General features: G+C 41.5%; 1 long non-coding RNA gene across 4 annotated transcripts in view; it reads left to right on the forward strand.

Annotated features, from left to right (window-relative positions):
• The window catches only part of LOC123797201 (uncharacterized), a 79687-nt gene extending 55048 nt beyond the window's left edge, over positions 1–24639 (forward strand). For 2 of the 4 annotated variants that reach the window (XR_015723308.1, XR_015723305.1), the window contains exons 3-6: positions 8137–8392; positions 12163–12300; positions 17757–17873; positions 20078–24639. This is a non-coding gene — a long non-coding RNA (uncharacterized LOC123797201). Of the gene's footprint in view, positions 1–8136; positions 8393–10094; positions 10393–12162; positions 12301–17756; positions 17874–20077 lie in introns of all 4 variants that reach the window. The other 2 variants (XR_015723307.1, XR_015723306.1) reach the window with 2 other exon arrangements.
• Positions 24640–24849: the final 210 nt, after the last annotated feature.

Consider the following 24849-nt stretch of genomic DNA (forward strand, 5'->3'; position numbering starts at 1 on the left):
AGAGTTGGACTCTTAACTGACTGAGCCACCCAGGTGCCCCCAGCTTTATTTTCTTTATAGCAGTTATCATCAATGTCATATTAAATGTTTATTTGGTTTTTTTAAATGCTCTTTTTTTTCCTCCCATTAGATTGTGAGCTCCACCAAAACAGGAACTTTATTTTTTATGTCTAACATCTTAAACAGTGCCTTGCCCATTATAGGTGCCATGAAATACAGTATTAATGAAGAAATTGTGTAAAACCTATATAGGGAAACTAATTTTTCCAGAGGACATCAAAAGGTTGAATTTTGTGAGGGTATTGATTACTCCTAAATTGATTTATAAATTTATAGCAATTCTGATTTTATTTTCTTTTTTTAAGATTTTATGTTTAAGTAATCTCTACACCCAACATGGGGCTTGAACTTACAACCCTGAGATCAAGAGTTGCATGCTCTACCAACTGAACCAGCCAGGTGCCCCTATAGCAATCCTGATTTTAAAACCCCATAGTACTTTTGGGATAGTTGAAAAAATGATCTTAAAGATTCATCTAAGTAGGGGCTCCTAGGTGGCTCAGTCAGTTAAGCATCTGCCTTTGGCTCAGGTCAGGATCCCAGCAGGGTGCCTGCTTCTCCCCCGCACCCCTCCTCATGCTCTTTCTTGCTATCTCTTGCTTTCAAATAAATAAATAAAATCTTTGAAAAAAAAAAGATTTGTCTAAGTAAAAACTTGCAAGAATATCTGGGAAAGTTATGAAAAATAAATTAGTGGGAAATCTAGCTGTACTAGGTATTAAAACAATTGTAAGGTTACAATTTTAACAGTATGATATGGTAATTAAAATAGTAAGAAACAGGGGTGCCTGGCTGGTGGTAGAACGTGCAACTCTTCATCTCAGGGTCATGAGTTCAAGCCCCAAGTTGAGTGTGGAGCCTACTTAAAAAAAAGAAGCAGAATAGAAGGTTTAGAAATAAACCAAGTGCAAACAACAATTTAGATTTTGATAAAGGTAGCATTTTGAAATCAGTAGAGAAAAGATAACATTGTCTAGTGAAGGTGTCTGGAAAACTAGCTAGCCAGTTGGAAAAATAAAGATGATGTACTACCTCATTCCTTATTCCAAAATACATTGAAATGTACCAAAGATATAATAGAACCATAAAAATAGTATAAGAAAAAAAATGGGTGAGGCTTTTGTAAGCATGGCACAAAACCAAGAAGCTCTAAGAGCAAAAAGACATAAATTCAACTACATAAAAAAACCTTTAAAACCTGCAAAGCATAAAACACCATAAATAAAGATTAAAAAACCAGGGGCGCCTGGGTGGTGCAGTCAGTTAAGTGTCTGACTCCTGACTTTGGCTCAGGTCTTGATCTTAGGGTCATTGCGTAGAGCCCTGGGAGCGGGGAGTCAGCTTGAGATTCTCTCCCTCTCCCTCTCTCTCCCTCTGCCCCTCTCCCTGCTCTCCTGCTCTCTCTCTAAAATAAAGAAAAAAAATAAATCTTAAAAAAACAAAACAAATTGGGGTGCCTGGGTGGCTCAGTTGGCTAAGCAACTGCTTTCGGCTCAGGTCCTGATCCTGGTATCCCAGGATGGAGTCCCTCATCGGGCTCCCCGCTCAGCAGGGAGTCTGCTTCTCCCTTAGACCCTTCCCCCTCTCGTGCTTGTTCTCTCTCTCACTCTCTCTCAAATAAATAAAATCCTTAAAAAAATAAAATAAAATCTCAAAAAACCCAAACAAATTGATAAGATATATTTGCAACACATAGGACAGATAAGACTTTACTTATTACAAAAAAGAACTCTTACAAATCAATAAGACCAACAACACATTAGAAAAATGGACAAAGGATATGAGAATATACAAATGGTTAATGAATATATGAAAGATACTCCACCTCATTAATAACCAAAGAAATACAAATCAAAATATTTCATTTGACCTATCAGATTGGTAAAGATTCAAAATATTGACAATTTCCAGGGTTGGCAAGGGTGCAGAGAAACAGCCACCGAACACTGTGGTGGGATTATACACTGGGTCAGTATTGTTGGAAAGCGTTTTGTATATCTATAAATATTTTGTATCTATAGATATTTTAAAGGTCCAGACTCTTTGACCGAGCCACTACACTTTGGTGAATCTATTGTGCAGAAATACTTAAAGCTGGATATATAGTATTGATCATTGTGGAATTATTTGCAAAGATGAAAAATTGATGAAAAACCCTTCAATATAGGGGACTGGTTAAATAAATCGTAGTAACCCATGTAGTAGAATTCTACATAACAGTGAAAAGAATTAGGTAAGTTGCTATTGTCACATTTTAAACCTTCTTTTAAATTAATAAACTTTATTTTTAGAGCAGTTTTAGGTTTACAGTAAAATTGAGCAGAAAGTACAGAGCATTCTCAAATACTCCTGGTCCCCACACATGCACAACCCCCCCCCACACACACAATTGACATCGTATAACATAGTGGTATATTTGTTACAATTGATGAACCTATGTTGACACATCATTATCACCCAAAGTTCATAGTTTACCTTAGGGTTCATTCTTGGTGTTGGACAGTCTATATATTGTATGGATTTTTAAAAGCAAGTGTAAAAATAAATAGCATGAGTTCAGTATTATAAACAACATTATATATAAACATATCTGTGTGCATATAACATGTGTGTGTGCATGTAAAATTCGAATGAGAATTGTCCTGTTTTGGAATTTTGCTAATGCTCAAAGCTGAGGTCCACTTCCTCCTCCTTCTCCTCCTCCTGCAGGTTTCAGAGCAAGGTTTAATGCTCTGTGCATTCAAACATGAAAGCTATTTTCAGAAACAGAGTCCTAAGTTATGCTGTCAATTTCCTTGAGGTGCATCCTGAGGGCGTGGGCTGGTCCAGGCACGGCAGGAACTAGCATGGAAGGAGAGCAGCACCAGTGGACACCAGAGGGGTATGAAGAGGGTCAGTTTCATCATCCGTAAACTTGCCCTTGGTGTAGGGCACCCAGTCCAGAATCAGCCACCAGTCCGTGGCCCACACCAGCCCCACAGTGTGAGGTCCACTTTCTAAAGAATGGACCAAGGACCAGCCAGGCACCCCCTCCAGCACTCACAACAATATGGAATTGCTTCTTCAGCCATCATCCTTACCACCTCACTAAGTCCATACGAAGAGAAGACCAGAAATCGGAGGCGAATTCGTTGACACACAAACCAGACATCAGATTCAGGAGTTGACAGACTAAGGTGATGAATGCTGTGGTTTTCCTGTTCAAATGTGGGGGATCCAAGAGAACCCCTCAAAGCGAGGGTGGCTGTTGAGCTGCAGAACTTTGGGTCCTCAGGGAAGCAGATGCTAAGAGTGAGTTAAGAGTGTCAGAAGCTTACGGAGTAGGTAAACTCCTGGGAGACGTCAAGAGAGGGAAGGAGAATTGGATAAGGAAAACTTCAGACGATGATACACATTTCACACCTGTGAAAAGAAATGGCGGGAGGGGAGGTGCACAACTGAGCAGGGAGAGTGTGCAGATGGCGATGCAGCTATGACATCTTCAAAGGGGGCAGAAAGTACGATTCGGCAGAAAGAACCTGAAACAACAATGCAGAGCTGACAAAGTTTCAGCCAGCCCAGTGGTGAACTTTGGAGCAGAGATTGCCTGTTAGAGGAATCCCATATCGGGCAGAAAATGGACGGGTCCTCGTACCCCTGCCATGCTCAGTTGTCATTGGCTGGAGGATGCCCAGAAAGAGCATCTTGGTTGAAACACTGCAGTGGATCCTGAAGGTGCTACAGCTGGAGGCTGTCAGCTACCTTCACTCCTTGCAGCTAACTGGCAAATTCTTTCTTGAAGGGAGAGCCTGCCACAGGGGACTACCTGGGAGCGCCACCAGAGTGGAGGGTGGTGAAAGAATTTTTGAGAACTTGACACTTGCCTCCTGGAATTTGAGGGCACCTGTGAACATAGGGAATGATTCTGACTTCTCCCCCCGAGAATGCTGCCCGTGGAATAAAATAACCTATGACAGCAGGGTAAGGAGAGAAGGCAGAAGTGGGGGAGCTTGTTCTCGCACCGGTAGGCATGGTGAGGATCGTCGAGTCTCCCAAGCAACAAGTAGGCGCCTCCAAATGAAGCTGGACTCCAGCTGTTGCGAAGTTATCCTGCTTTCAGCAGGCAACCTGTTGAGGTGAGGGGTCCCCAGTAGTAAGAGGCCATGAGGTATACTATCAGGGATAGGAACTGAAGGAAGGTTGCAAGTAAATCAGCAAGAGAGCCCAGTGTTCAAACTGGGGAACTGTGCAATGTGGAGATTTTTTGGCATCTCTGAAGAATCTATGTATGTGTCTTCCTAACCTCTACCTCCCCAAAAGCAAGCATTAGGAGTATCTGCCACACCGAGGACATCAAGGCCAGCCTATAATAGGCAGGAGAGAGCTACAAAAGAGGCCAGATAAGTAAAATAAAAACAAAAACAAAACATCAAAAACAAAACACTTGGGAATGCCTGGGTGGCTTAGTCAGTTAAGCGGCTACCTTCAGCTCAGATCATGATCCCAGGGTCCTGGGATCGAGTCCTGGATCATGCTCCTTGCTCAGTGGGGAGCCTTCTTCTCTCTCTGCCTGCTGCTCCCCCTGCCTGTGCTCTCTCTCTCTCTCTGACAAATAAATAAAATCTTTTTTTAAAAAAAGGAAAACAAAACAACAGAAACAAAGCACTTGGCTCCTTTCCTCTAACCCCCCACCGCCCCTTACCCTAGGGGACCCAGAACCAGCTGAGCAAGGGGAAGGAGAATGAAAGAGCGATAGAGGTCAGGCCTGACCTGGGATGGGAAAAGATACTGTTTGAGCAGAATGGTTCGAGGCAAAGCTTTTTTTTTTTTTTTAAGATTTTATTTATTTGACAGAGAGAACACCCACAAGCAGAGGGAGCGGCAGGCAGAGGGAGAGGGAGAAGCAGACTCCCTGCTGAGCAGGGAGCTTGAAGTGGGGCTTGATCCCAGGACCCTGGGATCACGACCTGAGCCAAAGGCAGACGCTTAACCGACTGAGCCACCCAGGTGCCCTGAGACAAAGCTTTTTTGTATTTACACTCCCCCAAATTAAAAATGTTCAGAAAATCAATTATATAGCCATAGATCTAAATGTACACTGAAAAAAATTTGGAAAGATACATATCAAGCTGTTGTTTATGGTAATTACTAGGAATTTAGGGGAAGTTAAGGGTGGGCACAATTTTATTTTTTACTTTATATGCTTCTGTATGAGTTTTATTTCATCAAGCACTAATTAGTTTTAAAATTAAGTTAAACAAGTTGTTTGAAATGAACTAACTGAAAAGTATTTGATTGATGATTAACTTATTGTACACATTCATGAAGCTCAATGGATCTCAAGTAGGATAAACATAAAGAGAGCCACAAATACATACAACATAGTAAAATCAATTCATTCTCTATATTTTTGAGGGTTTTTTAGTGGTTGTTAAAGGTTTATTCTCAATTTCTGGGAAGATGGCACCTTGAACAAATGTCCCTAGCACACTCTTTCTACTCAGTTCTGCTTGAGAATAACCCAACAGCCAGTGTAGGCAAGGTGATGGAGCCTGGAAGCTGCATCTAAGGCCGTATTTCTTTTAGGATCCTCTAGTGGGGATGAAGAACAGATTCAAGCCAAGGTCATGCTCTTCTTGGGCAGCCTCCAGCTAATGAGTAAGCATGGCAGGGGTGCTAGTGCCTGACCATTTTTGCCCAGTGTGGGACACTTCAAATAGGAGATCTTGTCTCTGGAGTTACTCTTTCGGTTGGCTGAGACTGTTCTATCCCCTTAAAGCTGGGTGAGAGTCAAGGGATAGTGGAAGAGGACAGGGCAGATCTGTTGGAAACCTGGGATAATGACAGTGATTTTGTGGTTCTCTGAGAAAGTTCACCCTGTTGTATGAAGCCTGGGCCTGCCTACCTGCTTTCCTGAGGTCCTACAGCAGCCTGATTCAGCTGACCATGGTGGACCTCCAGGAAAACTATTTTGTTGGTCTGAATTCCTACGGTTGGAAGAGATTTCCAGTTGTATTCAGGGAGACATGGGACAGAGGGGCTTCCTCCCTGTGCCTCACAAAGGCATAATGGCTCTTCATCTAGTTTATTTCTGACCCACAAAAACAAAAACTACTTAACCTTCTACCATTCATTGGTTTACCACTGCTCGGGAGATGTTAATTGTCTGACCTAATTGCTAAGGAGTCAAAATCACAAGAAGGCAAAGAGAAATAACCCATTTAAGGAAAATGATTAACTAGAGGGAGGAAGACTAACTTGAACAATTAGACAGGTGGCTCCCATTAATGTAGAAAGGAAGAGTCAGAAGAGAATTATTAAATAATTAAATTAATATTTGTAAAATGTTTCGAACAGTTCCGGTCGTATACATGTTTGTTAAATAATAAACTATAACAAGAAGTAATGAGAACTCCCAAGGATGTGGAATTGGAGCACAAAAAAGACTGCAGAACCAGAAAGTATGATTTTAGAATTTAAAAATCCAGTACAAAAATCTTGCAAGCTTCCAAGCAGAAAGAACATATTTGGCTTCTTTTTTTTTTTTTAATTAAAGATTTTATTTATTTATTTGACAGAGATAGAGACAGCCAGCGAGAGAGGGAACACAAGCAGGGGGAGTGGGAGAGGAAGAAGCAGGCTCATAGCGGAGGAGCCTGATGTGGGGCTCGATCCCATAACGCTGGGATCACTCCCTGAGCTGAAGGCAGACGCTTAACCGCTGTGCCACCCAGGCGCCCCTGAACATATTCGGCTTCTAACTGATTTGGACAATAGGAAGTATTAGTGGATGGTTGGAAGCAAGGAGTACCGAGAAGCCAGAGTATTTCTTCACCTCCCACTCTGCCTCAGATAGCATCTCTAGTAGTGATTACAGCTCCTCTGTGGCCCTAACTCCTACCAGACAGGTTTACACTGGGTGACCCTGGCCCCTGGGCTCCAGTAGAACCACTTCCTGCCTTTGACCCTCCCCAGCCTAGGGGCCATAGTTGCTCCCTGCCATTCTTAATCTCTGGGCTGTCCCTTATTGTCCCCTGTTTGGTTTATCAATTCTTCCATTATCTGTGTAATCCATTCCCTGTATTTTTATATTCCCTTTATTTTATTTATTTATTTATTTAGTGATCTCTACACCCAACATGGGGCTGAACTCATGACCCCAAGATCAAGAGTCGCATGCTCTTCCAACTGAGCCAGCCAGGTGCCCCGTATATTCCCTCTATTTTATTTTATTTTGTATTTTTGTAAAGATTTATTTATTTATTTGAGAGACACACAGAGAGAGTACAAGCAGGTAGAGGGGCAAAGCGAGAGGGGGAGAGAGAATCCCAAAGTAGACTCCCCGCTGAGCGCAGAACCCAACATAGGGGGCTTGATCCCAGGACCTGAGCCGAAATCATGACCTGAGCCGAAATCAAGAGTCAGATGCTTAACTGAGCAACCCAGGCGCCCCTCCCTCTATTTTAAATACTCAGAGCTGTTTCTATTTTCTGGGTTGAACTCTGACTGACACTCTTACAAAGGAAAATAAACCAGGATTAGAGGGTTTTTTAAAAAAAATAAGACTGGCTTTTTAAAAAAGATTTTATTTATTTATTTGAGAGAGAGAGTGTGAGAGTGTAAGTGAGGGAGCATGAGTTGGGGTTGGGGGGCAGAGGGAGAAGCAGATACCCACTGAGCTGGGAGCCTGGTGTGGGGGCTTGATCCCAGGACCCTGAGATCATGACCTGAGCTGAAGGCAGATGCTTAACTGACTGAGCCACCCAGGTGCCCCAGGATTAGAGTTTTAATATATGACACAGAAAGCTGGAAAACACTGGAATACCATCTATAGAATGTTGGGAGTAGAGAACTGCTGGCTGACAATCCTATACTAGGCCATGACAGGCTGCTTCCAAAATGGCTCCCAATAATCTTCACCTCCTGGTATTCACTCCCTATGTAATTCCCTCTTGTGTGTGTATTGGTCCTAGTGACTTGCTTATCACAGACTATGGCAAAAATGATGGGATGTCACTTTCATAATTAGGTTATGAAAAACTGTGGCTTCTGTTCTGCTTACATTCCCTCTCTGGCTGTTCTTGTACTCTGATGTAGAGAGCCATCTGGCAAAAAACTGAGGACCTCAGTCCAACAGCCAGCAAGGAACTGAATCCTGCCAAAAACCATGTGACTGAACTTGAACATGGATCCTGTCTCAGCTGAGCCTTGAGATAAGACTGCATGCAGCCCCAGCTGATACTTCGATGGCAGCCTATGAGAGACCCTGAGTGGACACCTTGATGGAAATCCTATGAGAGATTGTGAAGTAGATGACTCAGTTAGGCCATGCCATTCTTGACCCGTAGAAGTGGTGAGATCATAAATGTGTGTTGTTTAAGCTAAGTTTTATTTTTTTAAAGGTGGAATTCAAGATTAAAAGCAATAAACAATACAAAAAGGGGCATAAATCGTTCAATCTTTAATGAAAGGATGAGCCATAAACCTTTATGTACTGAATTGTTATAGCAGCTTAAGATTTAAAGCAAAAGTCTTAGAAACACCAAGGAGATTTTGATAAAAACCACAACCATAATGGGAGATTATAATATACCTCCCTCAAAACTTAACTGATCAAGTACACAAAAAATAAGCTAGAAAACAGATGATTTGGGGGACACCTGGATGGCTCAGTCTGTTGAGCAACCGACTCTTGGTTTTTGCTCAGGTCATGATCTCAGGGTCATGGGATTGAGCCCCCTGTTGGGCTCCACGTGCAGCGAGGAGTCGGCTTGGGATTCTGTCTCTCCCTCTGCCCCCCACCCCTGTTTGTGCTTGCTAAATAAATATGTAAATAAATAAAAGCTTTAAAAAACAAAACAGATGATTTGATTAATATAAACAAAAAGCTCAATGTATGACTGTATATATATATCCATATGTACCTAGAAATGTAAATTATTTTCTAGTGTCCGTTAACTGTGTGCTTCATCACAGAGGAAAAACTTGATAAATTTAAGAGAAGAGAATTTCTTTTTTTTTTTTAAGATTATTTATTTATTTATTTGACAGAGAGAGAGAGAGACAGCCAGCGAGAGAGGGAACACAAGCAGGGGGAATGGGAGAGGAAGAAGCAGGCTCCCAGCGGAGCAGGGAGCCCGATGTGGGGCTCAGTCCCAGGACCCTGGGATCAGGTCCTGAGCCGAAGGCAGATGCTTAATGACTGAGCCACCCAGGTGCCCTGAGAATTTCTTTTTTTTTGAGTAAGCTCTATACCCAACATGGGGTTTGGACTCAAAACCTTGAGATCAAGAGTCGTATGGTCTACCAACTGAGCCAGCTCAGCACCCTTGAGAGAGATTTTAGAGGCTGCATTTTCTCATTATAATCCAGTGAAATTGAAATAAATAATAAAAGATGGTCAAAATATCTTCACTAGTTAGAAACTGAGGAACATCAATTTAATCCTAGATTAAAAAGAAAATAAAAACGGAACTCATAAAAATTTTAGGAAGTAACAAAATGTGGATATACCAAATTCTATGGGATCACCTAAAACTTGATTTAGAAGAAAATGTACAGCTCTGGGGCTCCTGGGTGGCTCAGTCAGTTGAGCATCTGCCTTTAGCTCAGGTCATGATCTCAGGGTCCCGGGTTGGAGCCCCCACATCAGGCTCCCTCTGCTGCTCCCCCTACTTGTCTTCTCTCACTCTCGCTCTCAAATAAATAAATAAATGGAATCTTAAAAAAAAAAGAAGAAGAAAATTCACAGCTTTAAATCAGGAATCACAAAAGTCTAGGTAGGTGATGGAGATATAGGAAGTGGCTAGATATAAAAGTAGAGGTGGGGCCTGTGGAGACTTAGCAGGGACATGAAGTCCACCAGTCTGTGATACCCCATTTAAATGCTTTTAGTATTAACAAAGAAAAAACTGGAAAATATGGAAACGAATCTACTAAGAACACAGTGGCAAAGCTGCAAAATTAAGAGAAAACATAAACGGAATTAATAAAGATAAATCTCAAAATATCAGTGAAACAGAAAATTTTCACAGGTTGCGTTCCCTGGAAAACAGGTGCTGAGGAGGAAAGGATCCAGAAGGTCTATTGAGGAGGAACGTCTGTGAAGCAGAAGACGCAGGGCATGTTGTCGGCAATGCAGACCCGACCAAGGCTCTGCCAGCTCACTGGGGAGCTGCATAGCAAAGATGACCTGTTTGAAGGATCCCTCATTGGGCTGAAAGGCTATGCCCCAGTCCTTCCACCTTGCCCAGTCATTAGCCATGGGCGTCCCAAGAGCAGTGTGGCCCTCAGCTCCAAACCAGGTGGACTCTGAAGGTCCTAACAGCTGCCAGCACTCTTTGCAGCTGGACGGTTAGTCCTTTCTTTTCCTTTCCTTTTCTTTTTTTTTAACCTGATTTTTTAAAAAGTATTTTATTTATTTATTTGACAGAGAGAGCGAGAAAGGGAACACAAGCAGGGGGAGTGGGAGAGGGAGGACCAGGCTTCCCACTGAGCGGGGAGCCCGATGTGGGGCTCCATCCCAGGACCCTGAGATCATGACCTGAGCTGAAGGTAGACGCTTAACCGACTGAGCCACCCAGGCACCCTCGGTTAGTCCTTTCTTGAAGTGGGGTCTGAGTGTTGCCTCTCTGCCCCCAAAACAATAAAAAGTGGTATAAAAAAGTTAATAAAGCCTCAATAAAACCAAAAGCTGGCTTTAAAAAATTAATTCAATTTATTAAAGCTTCCACCTTTTGTGTGTGTGCACAATTCGCAAAATTGTGCTGCAAGTGAAATATATGTGCACAGGTCTGCAAAGAGTGGACATTTAGGATATGTTGAATGGTATCAGGTAAAAACAAGTGGCCTTCAAAGACCTGCCTTCCACGGTGGGACCTTTAAGTCCCTCATCTTTTTAAACAGACTTTCAATGCCAGCCTTCCTTCCACTGCTTTGTAAATAAGGAACTGATTTTTAATGACCTGACCTTAAGAAAAGGCTACCCCTACTAGAAAACAATGTTCGTTTTATCAGTTCGAGGTTTCATTATCCCCCAAGATCAGGAAGAGCTGGGCTGGGACTTTGGACAGTGTATGTGAACGTGCGTTTGAACCCCTGAGGATTCAGAGATTTGGTGGACCCAGTTTGCCCCAACTGCCCAACTCACTGAGATTTCCTGCCGGTTTCTACACTGGCTTGACTGCCATAATTCAAATGGGAAAACCTCACAGTCATTCCAATTTTCTGGAGCTCTGTGATAACATTTAGTAACAGCTGATAGGATGTATTCCACACATTGTATTATGGAATTTCTTCAAGGAATTGCTAAAATATATGGAGCCAATTGTTTTGTAGTACTCCTGCATGTTTTATCTAGATTAGATTCTAGATTGTCAATAGATCCATTAAATGGCTCTGGAGATTTAGCACAGTAACTATTCAGAACATTTGACCTCAAATGGCAGAAATCGAAGAAACTGCACTGTCCAGTATGCTGATCGCTAGCCACATGTGGCTACTGAGCACCCAAAATGTTGGTAATCCAATTGGAAATGTGCTAGAAGTGTAAATACATGCAAGGTGTCAAAGACTTGGTATGAAAAAGAAAACGAAATGTGAAATATCTCATAATTTTCATACTGATGAATATTGTATTTTGGATATATTAGAGCAAATATATTAAGATTTATTTGACCTGTTTCTTTTAACTCTTTTTAAAGTAGCTACTAGTATTTAAAATCACACGTGTAGGGATGCCTAGCTGGCTCAGTCAGAAGAACATGGGACTCTTGATCTTCTGGTCATGAGTTTGAGCCCCACATTTGGTATAGAGATTGCTTAAATAAATAAACTTTTTAAAAAATCACACATGTAGCTCACATTTGTGACTTGCATCGTATTTCTATTGTACAGTGCTGCACAAGATATTTGCTGTGAAGTTTCCTGAATCCCTGTTCTTTTTTTAAAAAAAGTATTTATTTTTTAAATTCCAGTATAATTAACATACAGTTTGAATTCAAGTTCTTTTGACTCACTCGGAGTTCGAACCAGCACAGCAATATTGGTAAACCCATCCTTATGGCTTGCTATGGCTTTAACTGTATAAGGGCTGATGTATGTCATTACTGTGTTTATCTTCAGGCCTCCGTAATCTTTTGATTAATGGGGAGGTAATGTGAAGATATCCAGAGTCTATCCACGCCGGAAAATGCACATCAAAGAGGGAAACATGATGGGAAGGTCATAAGCAGGGGCAGCTAAAAAACAACAAAACCCGCAGTAAGTTATCCTGCACCGCGTGTGATAATGGCTCCAGCAAGTCCTTTTGTTGGCCGACCTGTGAAGGCCAACCTTCTAGGTGTGCATTCAGCCGAGATCCTGCGGCTGTGTACCACTGTGTACCGCCCGAGCACTCGGCTGGACATCTGGTGCAGGAGGATGAACCAAGCGTTGGCGGCGGTGCGGCTGGAGCGGCTCCAGGAGGGACCAGGCACCGCGAGCCCGGCGCGGGGCGGGGGGGGGGGGGGGGGGGGCGGAGAAGGAGGAGGAGGAGGAGGAGGTGGCGGAGGCGGCGACAAAGGAGGAGGTGGTAGCATCCGGGGACGCGACGGCGGAAGATGGGGCCGGCGGCCACTTCCCTAAGCCCGGAAAACCCCGGAGTTACCGCTTCTGCGCCGCGGAACCGATTCCCCGGAGCCGCCCCCGCTGCCCCGTTGCCTCGGCTCGGAGTGACCAGCTCCCCGGGCTCCGCGCCCGCGCGCCTCCCACCTGACCCGGGGCTGGGCTTGCCCGCCCGCTCCCCAAAGCCGGGTTGTTTAGAAAGGACCAATAAAATAGATCAAACTCTTGGCTAGCCAGACTAAGGTAGGAAGGAGGAAAAGGAGGAAGGGGAGGTAAAAGTAATGACGGTGTAGATAAAAACAGATCGGTATTAAAAGACTTTAAATAGAGAATCTCGTGTGCAACAAACGTTGAGTACAGAGGAGGAATGATGGATTTCCTGGCAAACTATAAACTACCAAAATTGACCCAAGACGTAGAAAACCGGAAGAGAGCAGTAAACTGTAGACGAGAATGGAAAGTCAGCAGGGCCAGTTGCTTTTATAGCGAAGTTCTAGATAACCTTTAAGGAACAAATACTTTTAATGTCATTTGGTCCCTTTCTAGACCAGTATTTTTCAAAACATCCGGAATAAAGAACCCATTTTTAAAAAATTTACAAATATTGTGGAGATATACTTTTGTAAAATTTAATAAGAATATTTAAGAAACGAAATAAGCAAAGTGCAAGCACAATTTTAAAATTTTAAGATTCATCGGAAATGAATTACATTTCATTAAATATAATCAAAACCAATTTAACATAGGGACAAAAAAGTAATTACAAAAACGGCATGCATTGTTCATGGATGAGTCCAGCGATCACTGCTTGGATGTCATAGCGATGTCTAATTGCTATAAAGGTTTCTAAAACCGTCTCCATTTCTGTAGTTATCCCGTTATGGGTTCGTAACAAACAGTTCAGGGACTGGCACCAGTTTTCAGACCATAGAAACAGATGGAAAGATCCCAGATTAATTTTTTAAAGTTAGTATAGCCTTACATAGGATACATATGATAGTAAAATATTTGTACAAAATATACACATAGAAATTCCAATAAAATCTTAATAAACAGAACCTAGCAGTGTGGCAAAAGAATAATACACCATGACCAAATAGGGTTTATTTCAGAAATGCAAAGATGATTCAACATTAGAAAGTTTATCAACATAATTTATGACATGAAACAATTAAAGGAGAAAACCCATAGTATTATGTTAATAGAAACTGAAAAGGCATTTAAAAATTCAGCAGCCATTCTTTTTTTTATAAAATTTTTTTTTTATGTAGACTCCATATTCAGGGTGGAGCCCAACACAGGACCTCAGCTCACAACCTTGAGATTCAGACCTGAGCTGAGATCAAGAGTCAGATGCTCAACGAAACTGAGTCACTTAGTGCCCCTTCAGGAGCCATTCTTAACAAATATTTCAAGTAAAATAGAAATTTATTTATTTTTTAAAATAGAAATGTGAAAGAAACTGCTTAGATATGATAAAGATTGCTTACCAAAACTCAACAGAAACTGTTATACTAAATGATAAAATAGTAAAGTCATTTTCATTAAAATCATGAATGAGAGAAGGATGCTGTCACCACTACTCTTCAACATCATTTTGGATGCTCTAACTAATCTAAAAGACAGGACAATGAAGTATTACGTGTAGCCTACTGTTAGTTGTCTTTAAAATTCTGTTCTCCCGTTCTTCCTTAGAAATATAATTTTAGCTAAGGACATGGCTGAGAGACTACAATTCCCAGTTTCTCCTGAAGCTAAGTGCGGCCATATGACTGTGCTTGCACCAGTGGAATATGCATGGATGTGATGAGGTCAACATATCCCTCAATTGCTTAAAAGGAAGTTGTTTATCCTAGACTTTTCTCCCACCCTGTTCCTCACGGACTGGAACATAGATGTAACTATAATTCCACTTCAACCATGCAGATGAGTACAACACCCCAGGAGATGGCAGGGCAATAAGATGAAAGGAACATGGGCCACTGAATAACCTGGAGGAGGAGGGTTATTTGTTCCACCAGCCTGGACTGGTCAGTGACTATGTAAGAAAGAAAGAAACTTCGATCTTATTTACACCACTATATTTCTCTCTCTTTCTTTTTCTCCCTCTCTCTCAGGTGTGTTCAGCTTTTACCACAGCTAAAATGATAGGAATTCACATTAGAAAGAATATGCAAAAATTTCCTATTTATTTTATATTTATTATTATTTTTATTTTAAGATTTTTTTTTGAAGTAGTCTCTACACCCAGCGTGGGGCTCGAACTTACAATCTCGAGATCAAGAGTCACATGCTCCACTGACTGAGCCAGTCAGGCACCCCCAAAATTATCCTATTTAAAAAATTGTATTTGTAGAAACTTACTAGATTCTAGTTTTACAAAAACTACCAGAAGTCATACAAGTTTTTGGTGAGATGGTTAACTATATGAAAATAGGCAAAAACCAATAATACTTCTTTATGTTATCACTAATCAGGTAGAAATAGTAATGGGAAAGTATTCCATTCACAACACTGACAAAAATTTATTTATTTATTTATTTATTTATTTATTTATTTATTAAAGATTTTATTTATTTATTCGACAGAGATAGAGACAGCCAGAGAGAGGGAACACAGTCAGGGGGAGTGGGAGAGGAAGAAGCAGGCTCATAGCGGAGGAGCCTGATGTGGGGCTCGATCCCACAACGCCGGGATCACGCCCTGAGCCGAAGGCAGACGCTTAACCGCTGTGCCACCCACGCGCCCCGACAAAAATTTAAAATACTTAGGAATGAGGGGTGCCTGGCTGGCTCAGTAAGTGGAGCATGCAACTCTTGATCTTGGGGTTGTGAGTTTGAGCCCCGCATTGGGGTATTTTATTTAAATAAATAAAACTTAAAAAAATACTTAGGAATGAGTGGAAGAGGAAATATACAAAATTTACATGAAGAACAGTATAGCTTCTTTTTGAAGAACATAAAATAAGATCTGAAGAGGGGTGCCTGGCTGACTCAGTCAGTGGAGCCTACAACTCTTGCTCTCAGAGTCGTGAGTTTGAGTCCCATGTTGGGTGGAGAGATTACTTTAAAAAAAAGATCTGAAGAAATGGAAAGGACATAATATCATAAGAACAGTAATCTTCCCCAAATGACAAATATAATGCAATTTAAATAGGACTCTTATAAAAGTCTCATTATTTAACCATAAATATTAATATTTTATTTATTCTTTTAAATGAATTAAGTAGTCATATGGTTCAAGCTCAGAAGTTACCAAGAGGCATGCAGCTCTCTTCACCCCTCCCCCACCCCTCCCCCAGCCACTCAGTTATCTTCTGCATAGACAATTTAGGTCACAAGTGTCTCCCATTTACTTTCAGAGATATTTGAATCATTTTTTGCACAATATTCACACTGTTCTTCATATTGCTTATTTTAACAGTGTAACTCTGAGATGTTCCTAAAGAGCTTGCTTCTTGTTCCTTTGCGTATACAGAATTTCATTTTAGGGGTATACCATTATTTAACTAGTTCTCTGTGATAGACTTTAATATTTATTTTTTATTTTATTTTTTGATGGACTTTAATATTTATTTATTTATTTATTTATTTATTTATTTTTTAAAGATTTTATTTATTTATTTGACAGAGACAGAGACAGCCAGCGAGAGAGGGAACACAAGCAGGGGGAGTGGGAGAAGAAGAAGCAGGCTCATAGCGGAGGAGCCCGATGTGGGGCTCGATCCCATAACGCCGGGATCACGCCCTGAGCCGAAGGCAGACACTCAACCACTGTGCCACCCAGGCGCCCCTGGACTTTAATATTTAAAATACCTTGTCAGGGGCGCCTGGGTGGCACAGCGGTTAAGCGCCTGCCTTCGGCTCAGGGCGTGATCCCGGCGTTATGGGATCGAGCCCCACATCAGGCTCCTCCGCTATGAGCCTGCTTCTTCCTCTCCCACTCCCCCTGCTTGTGTTCCCTCTCTCGCTGGCTGTCTCTATCTCTGTCGAATAAATAAATAAAATCTTTAAAAAAAAATAAAAAATAAAATAAAATAAAATACCTTGCCAATCTCCTTCTATTACAGTGTTTCAATGAATAGCATTGTATGTGTGATTTGTATATTCCCAACTATATATGTAGGATGTATTTCTAGACATAGAATTTCTGAGTCAAGCAGCATGTACATTTTAAACGCTTGTAGATGGTGCCAAACTGCTCTCCATATAAGTTGTATCAATTTATATTCCTACCAACAATGTATGAAAGTGGGTGTTTCCCTGCATTCTCACAAAAATAGCATTTTATTAACCTTTTTGGTCTTGGCCTATCTGTGAAGTGTGGTTTCATTTCACATTTTTCTAATTATGATGAAGTTTGAACATGTTTTCATACATTGAAGAGCCATTTATATTTATGTTTTGTGAACTGTATGCTCATATTCTTTGCCCATTATTCTACTGGGTTGTCGCTCATTTTCTTGGTTTTATTGTGACTCTTTATATGTTACGGAAATTGGTCCTTTGTGAGATTAGTTGCAAGTATATTTTACCAGATATTAAAGGCACCATAGAATCACCATAATCAAAACGTGTTGATTCCTGTATGGTACCTATACAAGATAGAAACTTGATCAGTGAAATAAAATTGTCCAGAAACAAAATCCAAATATGCATTGTAAAATAATAGATAACAAAAAAAAATAGATAACAAAAGTGGCACTTTAATTCAATTGTTTGATAAACTGTTGTTGGCACAATTGGCTATCCACATGAAAGAAAACAGTCATGCCCCTATATCATACTGTATCAGAAATAGAATTTAGATGAATGAACAATTTTTTAATAAAATTATTTTAGAATCCAGAAATAAACTTATTAATATATATTCAATTATTTTTTAATAAAATTATTTTGAAACAATTTTAGATTTACAGAAAAATAGCAAAGATAGTATAGAGTTTCCATATTCCTCACATCCAGTTTCTTTTATTAACATCTTATATTAATGTTGATGGTACATTTGTCATAATTTGTTTGTAATAAAGCAGTATGGATTCATTTTCATCAACTAAAGTCCACACTTTATTTAGATTTCCTTAGTTTTACCCTAATGTCCTTTTTCTGTTCCAGGATCCCATCCAGGATACCACATTACATTTTACTTCACTGGGCTCTTTTTGATTGTGACAGTTTCCCAGACTTTCCGTGGTTTTCATCATCTTGACCACTTTGAAGAATACTCGTCAGGTATTTTGTAGTATGTTCCTCAGTTGAGGGTTTTCTTCTCAATACTAGACTAGTGTTAATGGATTTTGAAGAAGACACCACAGAGATAACATGCCATGTCATCACATATTAGCAAAGAAGATATATTATCAAAGTAACGTCGTTGTTCCTATTAACCTTGCTCACCTGTTTGAGGTAGCATTTGCCAGTCTTCTCTACTGGAGAATTGCCCCCCGCCCCGCCTATACTCTACTCTTTGGAAGGATGCCACAATGCACAGTCCACACTTAAGTAGCGGGGGGTTATGATGCACCTCCTTGAGGGCAGAGTGTATACATAAATTATTTGGAATTCTTCTTAGTGGGAGATTTATCTCTTCCCCTCTATTTCTTTATATAATCATTTATTTATAACAGTATGACTCTATGGATATATATTTTATCCTTATATCTAACACTGCTTTTTCTTGTTACTTAAGTTGTTCCAGCTTTGGCTATCAGGAGCTCTTTGAGTTTGGCTCCACTGTCCCTTTGACCTACCTTCATCATTGTGGATTTTTGGGGAAGATATTATTGATTTATTTAGAGAAAGCAAGCAGGGGGAGGGGCACAGGGAGTGGGAGAGAATCTCAAGCAGACTCCCCACCGAGCACGGAGCCTGACGTGGGGCTCAATCTCACGACCCTGAGATCATGACCTGAGCTGAAACCAAGAGTTGGATGCTTAACTGACTGTGCCACCCAGGCGCCCCTGAAGGTAGATTATTTTAAAGGAGTTTTTAAAAGTTTATTCAATTTTATTTTAGTTTTAGTAATCTCTACACCCAACGTGGGGCTTGAACTCATGACCCCAAGATCAAGAGTTGCATGCTCTTCCAACTGAGCCAGCCAGGCGCCCCTGAAGGCAAATTTTTGTCAGTGAAAATACACGTACGTTTTGATTAGCAATCCTTAATTTCAGAGTCTATCCTATATAAATAGAAGTACTGGTTCAGGGGCGCCTGGGTGGCACAGCGGTTAAGCGTCTGCCTTCGGCTCTGGGCGTGATCCCAGCGTTCTGGGATCGAGCCCCATATCAGGCTCCTCCGCTGGGAGCCTGCTTCTTCCTGTCCCACTCCCCCTGCTTGTGTTCCCTCTCTCGCTGGCTGTCTCTATCTCTGTCAAATAAATAAATAAATAAAATCTTAAAAAAAAAAAAAAGAAGTACTGGTTCATTAGGTTATATGTCTAAGAATGCTTATGGCAGCATTGTTTGTGGAGGCAAATCTGGAAACTACCTGAATGTTTAGCAGTAGGAGAGTAGACATGGATATCCATATTATGGAATTTGACACAGCTATTAAAATATGAATTAGAAATATAATTTATTGGTCTGAAGAATTTCCATAAAGCCTCATAAAATGAAAAAAAAGGTTATTGCAGAACAGTGTGTATGGCATGAGTTTTTTTGGGGGGGGTAACAACCAACAACAATGGCAACAAAACCCCTCCATATGTGGATTTTTCAGTATGAACAGAGGCCAGAGAAGAGATGGGTTGGGTTGTGTTTCCTCACAGTGAGACACTGAGGCAAGGCTTTGAGTACAAGTAGTCTATTTGGGAGGTGGTAAGCATCGGCAGGGAAATAGAAAAGTGAGGCAGGGAAAGAAGGAAAGCAATGCAAAGTGCATTAGTGAGCAGGTATGGTTCTGGGCATTTGGGTCTCAGGGCTCCTGGGGATCTCTAGGTGGTCGTGGAACACACCTCAAGGTTGTCTCATCTGGGCAGGAGGTGAGGAAGCTGGCACTCTTCCCTGCCAGTCCTGTCAGGGTATGGCATCACTTCTCTTTTTGGCTGGCTTGAAGGAGTTTCAGAGGCTTCCACTTAGCCATTTCTGTCATCATGGCTTTTATTTGTTAGGTGAGGGAACAATTTGAGGGTTCTTCTAACTGCTGAATATGTCTCTTCCAATAATACACTGAAGGACCAGAGAAATGACCACAGAATGGATGTGGATCCATTGGCTTCACTGTAAGATGTGGGCCAAGACTCCATTTCCTACCAAGTGTCCAGACATCCCACTGTAACAGAGGGCCCCATGATGGTGCTCTAGGTTCCCTGACCTCAGGTCCACAAAATATGGTTATTTCTTCCCCCTTGCTTTACAGTCACACTGATGAATGGCCTAGGTCCTGTGGAGGCAGAGTTGCTGGAATCGTAACTGTATGTATTTGCTGTGGCTTTGCAGGGTCCTTCCTCAAGCGGACTTGGCCTTTCTTCACTTGATCGGTTCTGGGTCTGAGAACCTGCTCAGGGATGGAAACTCGACAAATGATCGTGATTTTTCCACTGTGGCAACTGACAGTCTACTGCTCAAGTAGTCTTGATTTGTTTATCTTTATTTTTTTAGTTTTACAAGAAACTCTTGCTGGTTTCTGTTATGAGCTGAATTGTGTCCCCCCCAAAATTCATATATTGAAGTCCTAACCCTTAGTATCTTAGAATGTGACATATTTGGAGATAGGGCCTTTGAGGAGGTAATTAAGGTAGAATGAGGTCATTTGGGTGGGCTCAAATCCAATAGGACTGGTGTCCTTATACGAAGAATAAATTAGGACACAGACAATACACAGACTGATGGGCAACCATGTGAGGACACAGTGAGAAGGCAGCCATCTTCAAGCCAAGGAGAGAGGCCTCAGAAGAAAGCGACCCTGCCAACAATTTGACCTTGGACTTCTAGCTTCTAGAACTGTGAGGAAATAAATTTCTGTTGTTTAAGCTACTAAGTCTGGTATATTGTTATGGCGCCCCAAGTGAACTGATACAGCTTACCATCTGTATTGTTCCTAGGAATGCCATAGTTTACTAGCCATCTCTACAGATCCTTGCAGGTCAAAGCCCCATATTTGCTATTCCAGACTTGGTATCTATAATGATTATTACAGTTTTCTTGACTCTGACAGTTAACTGCTGCCACCTGGCCTATTCTAGAATCCTATTATCCCCATTGACACCAAGGAGCCTACATTACATAGTAGTCTCCCCTACCATGAACCCTGACCCATAGAAGACAACCACCATGGAGCTTTTCAGCAATGCCAGTAACACATTCCTTGTCGCCTTAATACAAAAAGTGTCCTCTGGGCCCTTCCAGGGGGCACCATCAAATAGTGTGCTTTCTGGTCTTACATAAGGAAACCATTCTAATTTGCCCACCCCTCTGAGCTTTTTGACCCTTCATTCAGTACTCTGTCAAGGCAATTCCAACAACTCCACTTCATTTACTATATAGGCTTTGTTGTTTCCAAGATTCAAGGCGCCATTCCAGCAGCATACTAGGACTGATTCCAGGTATCCCTGCCAGGATATGAAATCCTGAGTCATGGGAGAATGTTCCAATATCAAAAACTCTTCCATATCCAGTTTTATATTCTTCCCTGGTCCAACACCCTCAAGATCCATTCCCAGGTTTATTCTCTCGATTCCATCAAGTACATATTCACTAAGTCCTACAACTATTCAATGAATAATCTCTTTTATCTCCTACCAGAAATGGTATTTCTCTGCTGGGACCATACTAAGAATTGTCCCTAAAAGAAATACGCTGAGGTGGGAGACAAGCATCCTCCTCCCGTGTAACTCTATTGCTCTCACAAGCAAATCTGGAACTGATTTTTAGCCTAGACTGCCCCTTTCTGGAAGGAATGAGAAAAGATAAAGTTCCCATGAAGGCCTTCTGCTTCCTTACTGTTCCTTGACTTAATAATTGGCTGACCAAACCTGTCATTTGCTTTCTTTAGGGTTTCTGTGGTCATTGACAAGAGCAAACCAACTCCCTGATTCTCAAAGTTTTCATCTTTCAAGTGCTAGAGCTATTGAATGAACCAGTGCATGTCTCTCCATTTGTATCCTATCCCAATCCAGCGTAGGTGAGAGTCTTATCCCAGGACCCTGGGATCACGACCTGAGCCGAAGGCAGGTACTTAACCAACTGAGCCACCCAGGCACACCCTGCCCCCCCACCCGACTATGCACACATTTCATGATCAAGTTAGGTGTCTGTGATATGTGATGTTCCCTCATAGCCATTTATACCTACTTGTCACTCAGAGATGTTTTTGTCTGCATGTAACTGGATAAACTACAAGAGATGAAAAGTGGGGTCTATGGTTTTTGTTTTGTTTTTTTTTCCCCTCACAGAACTAGAATGCTGGAAGTCAGGGGCTGCTGGCATTTCTTCAGTAGCTCAACAATATCAAGGCTGATGGCTGCGCAGTTCTCTTGGCCTTTCCCTCAGTGTCACTGGATGACTTCTACGGCTCCACATTCGAGACAAGAATAAGGAAGAAGAGGAAGGGATGATACTTGTGTCAGGAAAGCAACAGTTTTCCCAAGGAATCCATGCATGAGTTTCCTCTGCTGCTAGAACAAAGCTCCGTGAATGTAGTGGCTTAAAGCAACACAAACTTATCCCCTTACAGTTCTGGATGTCAGAAGTCTGAAGTGGTTTTGCTAGGCTAAAATCACAGTGTTGGTAGGGTTGCCTTCCTTCTCTGGGCTCTAAGGGAGTACTGGTTTCCTTGCCTTTTCCAGCTTCCAGAAGGTGCCTACATTCCTTGACTGCTGGCCCCCTTCCATCTTCACAGCCAGCAATCACATCACTGTGACTTCTGCTTGTTGTCATCACATCTCTGACTTTTTGGCCCTCCGTCTGCCACATTTAAGGATCTTTGTGATGACATTGGGCCCACCTGGATAATCCAGGATACGCTCCCTCTTCTTCTTCTTCTTCTTTTTTTTTTTTTGTTTCACAGTTTTATTTAAATTTTAGTTAGTTAACATATAGTGTAATAATGGTTTCAGGAGTAGAACTTAGTGATTCGTTACTTACACCCAGTGCTTACGCTCCCTCTTCTAAAGTTAACTGATTAGTGAGCTTAATTCCATCTGCAACCTTAGTTCTTTGTGTGTAACCCAACATATGCACAGGTTCTGGGGATTAGGATGTAATTGAGGGGACCATGATTTGCCTACCATGACCCAGTTTTGTCTCATTGGCCAAAATTCTAGCTGGAAGGAGGCTTGAGAGTGGGAGTTGGATTAGTTGGACAACAGTGTCTGCCATACCTTGCTAGCACTTCTTGAAGTTTGTAATTACATATTTCTTATGTGACTTTTCCCCTAGTAGATCCTATATGCCATGAGAGCAAGAACCATACCTGTTTCGCTCACCATTGTATTTTCAGCATATAACAAGGTACCTAACATATAGTAGCAGCTCAGTAAATTTTTAGTGCATAAAGGAATGCATGAACAAGTACGCAGACACAAACACACGCACACATAGAGAAAAAGCTTATTATAGCATTTTCTGGGACATAGCCAAGAAATGGAAGCAATCTAACTGTTCATCTATAGGAAACTGGTTATACAAATTGTTGATTTTTAGAAAGTAAACCCCTGGTACAGTCTACAAAAGAATATTCAGCCTTTGTAAACAATGAGACCGATCTTAAATGCAGGGACATGAAAAGATGTTCATTATTTATCACTAAGGGAAGATGCAAGTTGCAGAACAGCATGTATTGTATGACCCTATTTGTGTGATAGAAAATAAACTGAAGCTTATTGCCCTTGGGAAGGAAGAACACAAGGAACCAGAAAGAACAAAGAGTCAAATTCTTGGCCTTGGATTGTTCTGGAAACCCACACCAAGCACATTCCTTCTCATGGTCTTTGCACTGACTGTTCTTTCTGCCTCCAATACTCCTTCCTCACATAATAACATATTGATATTAATTAACATTAGTGTTAACTTATTAATAGCTTGCTCTCCTCTTTCATTAAGTCTCAGTCCAATGTCGTCTTCTTAGAGAGGGCCTGACTTGACCACCCTGTCTTAAACAGCATTCCACGATCCACTTTCTCCATTCCCATGATCCACTTTATTTTATATGACATTATATATCTATTTGTTTCATTGTTAATTTTTTTAAGTAATCTCCTTCCCCATGTGGGGCTCGAATTTACAACCCCCAGATCAAGAGTCGCATGCTGTACTGACTGAGCCAGCCAGGCGCCCGTTGTTTAATTGTTTATGATACTGCTTCTCCACTCGAACGTAAGTGCCATGGGGCCGGGGATCTAGGTGGTTCTGATGCAGGTTGCTGGAGTGCCTCAGTTTCAGAATCACTTCTAACTCTTAGGGCAGCAGTTCTCAAAGTGTGGTCTGCGGACCAGCAACATCAGTATCACCTGGGTACTTGTTAGATAGGCACATTCTCCAGTCTCACCTACTGAGTCAAAACCCCTGGGTGTAGGGACCAGCAGTCTGTTGTTCAGAAGCCTTCCAGATAGTTCTGATGCCCACTCAAGTCTGAGAACCACTGACTTTGCTTTTCTTTTTTGGGTAGCACTCCCTGGCTCTCTTTTCAGGGATCTTTTCCAGGTAGACAGAGGTTAACTCTCTTCCCTATTCTTTCCTCTGTGCTGCTCCTAAGAATGTTCTGAATAAGATAGAAATGTGGGAATTCTGTGTTTACCTTACCTTAATTTAACTTAAATTTTTCTTGAACTTTACCCTCTAGAAAAGGGGCTGACAGTCAGCATTTTTGGCTTTGCAGGCCACAAAGTCTGATGCAACTACACAACTCTGCCCCTGGAGTGGGAAGGCAGCCAGAGACAATATGTAAATGAATGAGCATGGCCGTATGCCAATAAAACTTCGTATATGGACACTGAGATTTGAATTGTCAGCAATCTGGTGGCATAATATGTACATTAAATGATGTTATTTTGCGTTTCCTGATTACGTTCATTTGGCCTCTTCTGTGAAATGCTTGCCCATTTCTTTTGCCCCCTTTCCTAGCTGCTAAAGGGAACTTATTCCAATGGGCAGTACCCTTGGGCATTCCTTTTGTATGGAGGGAGATGACACCTGATATGTGGACATACACAGTGAATCCTGAAAAATGGCAAGTATCCTGGCTCATTGGAGGCATAGAAGAACAATGCTGC

This window comes from Ursus americanus, chromosome X, assembly GCF_024610735.1.
Source record: "Ursus americanus isolate L20-20 chromosome X, mUrsAme1.1.p, whole genome shotgun sequence".
NCBI classification, from domain to species: domain Eukaryota; kingdom Metazoa; phylum Chordata; class Mammalia; order Carnivora; family Ursidae; genus Ursus; species Ursus americanus.